At 34.6% G+C, this 6,895-nt stretch overlaps 1 non-coding gene across 1 annotated transcript; it reads left to right on the top strand.

Annotated features, from left to right (window-relative positions):
* The first annotated feature begins 5,947 nt into the window (after positions 1–5,947).
* Positions 5,948–6,020, top strand: TRNAT-UGU (transfer RNA threonine (anticodon UGU)). The gene has a single exon. It is a non-coding gene; the product is annotated as a tRNA-Thr (tRNA).
* The last annotated feature ends 875 nt before the right edge of the window (positions 6,021–6,895 follow it).

The following is a 6,895-nucleotide window of genomic DNA, read 5'->3' as shown; positions in this document are numbered from 1 at the left end:
TAACTTCCTTTCTGTAAATGCGTGAATATTCAAGAAAGAAACAGGACAGTGGTGCCACTTGAAATCTTGCGAAAAAATAACACGAATATGGCAGTGGCGTAGCTAGAGCTGTTGCCGTCGGGGTGGTCCCTGAGTTTGCTGCCCCTCTCAATACACAGCAAAACTACTATAAAAAGTCAAAACGACGTATAGGGAAATAATTAAAACAATATGTTTATTTTTGAAGTAAAACTTTAATTCTAACATTCTAAAATGTTATTTTTCTTGCTTTTCTGTTAGCAAAATCATCGATGACATTGGCGAAGTCTATTTTATAGCAATGTAGGTAATTCTTAATCAAATTTTATTTAGAAAAATTCCTCTCACAACTAGTAAGAGTGAGTGGAATACAGCAATTGTGAGGAAAATTCGCAGTAGTATTACAATATTTGGAACTGAGTTCTCGAGAACTGTTTTTAGAATTAACTGCAAAAGTTCAAAAAGGTTGAAAGTGCCGCCCAAGACGAACCTCCCTCTCCGCATCCCCCCTAGCTACGCCACTGGAATATGGCAAGTGTGGAAACGCTTTCTTCCAGAGAAACTTAAATTGCACACAACGCCACGTCAATAGCGTGTAGGTCTTATTTGGCTCAAATCACACCTTCCAAACTTCTGGGCATACTTCCACCAATTTGTGATACTCAAATTAATTTATATTGGACTATTCTACTTTCAACGTGAACAGCAGTCCAGGTATTGCACCTGATGTTTCAGATTGCATCAAATGTATTGTATTGTACTGATTTGAGATTGAGACTCTATTGAGCTACTCATTTTTCCACATCAATTTCCTAAAACCATGTTGCAATAACATATACAATATGAGACGGTGCACTGATATGTTGAAAGAGACTTTTCTGTTCCATAATGCGACACTGTAGAATGCAGTAGCAGCTCAAGGCCATTACACCTCGCTCCGATAAACTTCACAGGTGGATTGATGTATTACTCCAGACATTTCCTAGACATCTGTCACATTCACACTCGCCCATCCAATCAGAAAAGGGTGTGTAGCGTGATTTAAGATTGCCTATAGTTGATGTTATTAGCAAGGTTATTACTACTGATAAGGGAGTCTACAGTTATTGGTAAAAGAATCAGTCTTTTGCCAATATTACTAAAATAGGTCACTGATATGGCATCCTATGAGAACAAATCTTTGAAACCATGTAATTTCTTCTCCATCAGTCGACCAATGAGAGTATACATCTCTACATCTATATAAGGAAAATAGAAGTAGAGACCACATGTGGTAATACATATCGGCATGTTTCATTCTCAAACAGGAATATCATGATATTTATTTCAGCATAGCACATTAGATTCAGCTATCTTTATCGATATATGAATATTTTAGATAGTAACGTTCTATTAAAGCAGTTCACATTTCTGTAGCCATCACAAGGAATTACTTGTACGCGAATAGCTGGTTGCAATCAGGTCAAGAGGTTAATAGTCGTGATGATTCAAAACGCAGCACATGCCATCAAGAAAAAAGATATATACAGTATATATATATATAATTTGAGCCTCTTTTAACTATACAGAAATTTATTTTTTATTAAATGAAAGTCAAGCAAACGGAATTTTTAATTAACGTAATTTTCACATATGATAATTTTATTCGTATAATAAGTGGCCTGAAGAGCTCTCTCTATTTTTATTTTTTATTTATTTATTTTTTTAAATTTTATTTTTATGTTGAGTCCATGCACGACAGGTTGGTTGATCAACCTATAATACCTCATTAACTTTCGTATAACTGAAAAATAGTACGTTATTGACTTTCATATATTAAGACAAATTTTTTGTGGAGTTAAAACAAGAATCCGTTATTTTTCCAACCCTAGATTTTAATTTTGACAATAGTAGTTAAAAAAATTTTTTTTTTTTACTATATATATATTACTCTCTCTCTCTCTCTCTCTCTCTATATATATATATATATATATATATATATAATGCAAGTCTAGCTGACCCTGCAGGTAGTGCAAGATCAAGGTAGCTCATGGTAAAAGGAGAATAAGCTCTGATCACTAATCTTAATATTTACCCATAATGCAAAGCACATCTCTTGGAGGAGATGTATGATGCTTTGTATTAAAGGCAAGGGGGCCACTACCCAGACCGGTTTCGACCTTTATTGAGGTCTCATCAGTGGGAGCCAGGCTAGAAATATCAAGATTTTAGTAATACAGAGCTTATAAGTATTTTACCAGAACAAATTACCATAAGGTGTTTTAACCTTATTAAATGAAAATCTCAGGAGCAGATAATAAATGTAGAAAGTCTTTCTACATGTGTGTGTGTGTGTGTGTGTGTGTGTGTGTGTGTGTGTGTGTGTGTGTGTGTGTGTGTGTGTGTGTGTGTGTGTGTGTGTGTGTGTGTGTGTAAAACTTTATTAAACTAAAAATCTTAGCTAGTTTCTTGTGCCGATAGGTACACTTTGTCAAGAGCCTTTCTTATATTACAAAAGAGTTGAAAAGCTAGACACGTAAAACATTATTAAACTAAAAATCTTAGCTAGTTTCTTGTGCCGATAGGTACACTTTGTCAAGAGCCTTTCTTATATTACAAAAGAGTTGAAAAGCTAGACACGTAAAACATTATATTAAGCAAGGAAAGAATACAGTGGATGAATATTTTGTCTCTACGACGTAATGCGTGTCATAACCAACGGTTTGTAAATGTGAGATTTTTTGATGGATAACGACTACACTTGATTCAGGATGACGCCCTAGTTCTACTGTGCTAAATAGGAGTCGACAGCATTTCGAAAGCCTTCTTAAATTTCCTGACGAAACAGTTATATTCGAACGGATAGTTTTCGTTGATTGCGTGATAAACTAAACCAGTCTGCGTTTGCTTTGTAGTTCTGACATTTTTAAAATGCCCTGACATGCCGATATCACGACAATGTCCTCTTTGACCAGCATAGCAAATGTCACAGAATCTTGTAGATCCTAGATTTCTTGAGACGTGTGTGTGTGTGTGGGGGGGGGGTGATTTCGGAAGCTGTAAGAATCTGGAGATCTTACACAGCCTTCGAAGAAACTGAGAGATTTTGTCCATAATATTGTGGATATAAGGAAGAATGACCGCACTTTTGAAATGTCGTTTGTGTTTCGATATCTTGGTCAGGGGGGAATTCTCCATGCTTGTTATGCTTGCTGCGCAAGCTCATTATTTGAGAAAAAAGTAATATTTATTTGTTAATAAATGCATGCATTTATAAGCATTCCATTTAGGCTTTTATTTTTGTAGACAGAAGACGTCTTAAGCATGTGCGGCAATAATTAAGCTTTGCGTTGTGTATCGAAGGCCGTTGCTTGCCCGTCTAGTCAAAGCTACCTTGGCTTGTGCGGTTGTAGGAGCTTCGAGGTCCTCGCAGCAGCACTGTGATTTCATGCGCGCATAGTCATTTCACGTCGTCTCACTCTGTTTCTTAAACACAGACCATACGCAGTCAACGTAGCTCTAGCCAGAGAGCTTCAGCCAGCCTTTACAAGTGTGCTTGTTGCTTGGGAAAATTAAGTTACAACCAACTTTTTATGACGACATTATTGACCAGTTCATAAAGAAGAACCGTAGGGTAGAATTTGTATTCAAGTAGCTAAATTGAAATAGAATATCATTTGTAAAATAAATGTATTTGTATGATTAAATGTGCATATATTTCTAAATATATAGTTTTAAATGGTCAGTAATTCATTATTCCGCTAATCAGAGTTCAACATTGAATGATAACAAGAGCAAGCGTGAATTTCAAGACCAGTATTCGCTTCTGATCTTGGTGAGGTTTGTAAAATCTTGCGGATAGTCTTGTATCCATATTCATTAATAGAAAAAGTATAGGTGAGGTAACGAAGTTCTTTATTTCATATTTCTATGTTGCTGGAGACGTTTGTAGGCTCTGTTCAGGGCCGGCATCTCGGGGATGCAGTGAGTGCAATGCACTCGGGCCCCACGATCGAGTGGGCACAGTCGGTACACATTTGCGGAAACGTATTATATTTCGAATGGTTTTTTTTTTTTTTTTTTTTTTTTTTCCTGTGCCAAAATCATTTGCAGGTAAGAGGTTTTACAATACGTTTTTTTTTTGAATCCTTTAATTTTCGAATTTCGAATTTAAATTTCGAAACCTTTAATTTTTACCTTTGAAAAATATTTTAGGACCCCAAAAGGTTTCTTGCACTCGGGACCCTTTATAGAGAAGATCGGCCCTGGCTCTGTTTATATATATATATATATATATATATATATATATATATATATATATATATATATATATATATATAAGTATAAATTTCTTCTCTGCGGACATTTGTGAACAGGTTGGTAACATCTAAGCTTGCCAGAAAGTCGGACAGTTTTATTACTACTCGTATTTCCATCGTTCTCTCAGTTAAGTGTAAGCTGTTTTTGATGCACCGCCACCAGAAGAGAGATATGGAAATCTTTGGCTTCTACAATGGGTGCTTAAAAGTATCCGGTTGGTACCGGTTATGAATCCTCGTGACTCCATAAATTCTTGAAACTAATGAAGGTTTTTAAGTAAGGAGTTTTTTTTTTTTTTCCCTTTAAATCAAATCATTCGTCTTATTGTGTGTTTGCCAAATCGGGTCTGAATCTAGTGACTGAGGTGTTGTCACCTAGTAGGTTATTCATATTGGTGTATTTTTCAGAGTCTGTGACATTTCCTTTATCCGCTTGATCATCATGTTGTTGAGACACAATTTTAGCATTTTGGCACTGGTTGGTACTGTCGCGTTCGTCAACGCGACAGTACCAACTAGTACGTGCTTTCATGCGTTTATCTTTTACTTTAATTTTCATCCTTTGTATTATTTTATTGCTTAATGTGATACATTGCACGTCTCTAGCTTTTTAACTCTTTTGTAATATAAAGTAACTCTCCTTGGTGAAGTGTACTTGTCGGCACACGAAACTAATCGACATTTTTAGTTTAATAAAATATTTTATGTTACTTCACTTCAGATGAATATTAGACTAGAAATTTTTCAATGAACAAAATATGGGAAGATAGTCTTACAGATGTATACTGATTTACGATCAAACTCTTAAGTTTGTTCATTTGTTAAAATAGAACAACAAAAATATTTATACATCATAACTGTCATTCAAATATAGAACAATTTTGCCTCTTGCAACTTTTAAGGATGGAAAAAGGCACGATAAAATACAAGTATACACAGGACGTTTGGCAGTCCCAGTACAGGATTAAATCAATCCAGCCGTTTTATCGAAGAGATTTATTTAATAAATCATCTGAAGAGAGACTGTGAAATACTAATATGAGGTTCATTTTAAATATTTCTTGTTTATTAATATAATTTAAACCGCTTTTCATTAGCATTTAATTCAAATTCATAATGCCTATTATAATTCAAGAAGCAATATTTTTAATACTAATCCCTTATATGAGAAGTCTTCAACCTGAAGTACATTAGTACTGTGGTAGACCAAAAATGAATAGAAAGAATAAATTTATTAACAAAAGAAAAACTATGTAGACAAGTTTTTATTTAAACTGAGCAAAATAATATTGTGAATATTCACACTACAACATTGCTATCATTTTGTGACGGGAGAGAGTGATTCGCGACTAGAAGAGGCAACTGTAAATTTCTGAAATATGATATTGCTAATAAACCTAATTTCTCACACAGAAAATGCAATTTTGTTTTATCTGCAAAAAAAATCGAAAACAGCCGTATCAGAACGGTGCATATAATATTCAGATTAACATTCATGATTCTTTATTTACTTACTAATTATATATTATGTTTTCCCCATTTTTTATGATTATTATGATTTTCTAAATGAAGAATGATTTCTTTTGGATATTTTAATACTACAATCATATTTGTAACAAAAATTGCCAGCTGCCTCTATAGCTCAGTGGTTAGAGCACTGGTCTTGTAAACCAGGGGTCGTGAGTTCGATCCTCACTAGAGGCTGGTATTTCTTTTATTTTTTATTATATACAGTTCATAATTAAGGGAACTTTGATGTCCTATGTTTGTGTATTAAAAAATTCATTTCATTTATAATATATCGGAATTGTCGTGAGACTGCCGCGGCATTTATGAACAGATTTGGTGGTGGTGGCAGGAACGCCTTCGTAAGGTAAGGATTATAACTTGGCAAGCTGTATAACTCGATTGTAACCATAGTGACTCAGTATTGTCGCAGGGAGCGCCAATCGCGGTCGTTATTTAAGACAGCATTTCTCAAACTGAGACAAGGAAGAGGGGGGGGGGGCGACCTTTTCTTATTATACGGTTTATTTTAGGCTAAAATAATTTCTTTTCCATGTAAATATTGCACTAATGATCAGCAAAACGGAATGAAAATAAAATACTGTCTGATTTTATTTACTTATGTTGTCATTGTGATTAGAAATCATCAGCGAAGAAAGTTAGTAACCGTTGGAAGAAAAATGTTCACAGATCTTCATACCTTATTTATTTATTATTGGAAAAGACCAAAGTTCGGATCTCGCCGTGACGAGAGGAATATTTATATGAGCTTTTTCAATTGAAAGTGAGGTAACGTTTTTTTTTTTTTTTTTTTTTTTTTTTTAATCGGGTTTTTCATCCAGCATACAAGCAAATCGGCCATGAGAACACATATAGTTTACAGACAAAAATAACATTTGTGGTGCTGGTTAGCGATAGATGGCATTGTGTATTAATAGCAGTAGTGATGTAGTTGGAATTAAGTAGGGAAGACACTGAGTGTAGTGGAGTGTGGCCTCTCATGACGAGCCCTTGGACTCACTGGAGGTGTCCGAATAATAATAATAATAATAATAATAATAATAATAATAATA

The sequence above is a fragment of the Typopeltis vanoorti genome, chromosome 11, assembly GCF_054136105.1.
Source record: "Typopeltis vanoorti isolate ZY-2024b chromosome 11, IOZ_Tvanoo_1.0, whole genome shotgun sequence".
In the NCBI taxonomy this organism is placed as follows: domain Eukaryota; kingdom Metazoa; phylum Arthropoda; class Arachnida; order Uropygi; family Thelyphonidae; genus Typopeltis; species Typopeltis vanoorti.
The sequence above is the reverse complement of the archived record's forward strand: the minus strand, read 5'-3'. Positions and strand labels throughout refer to the sequence as shown.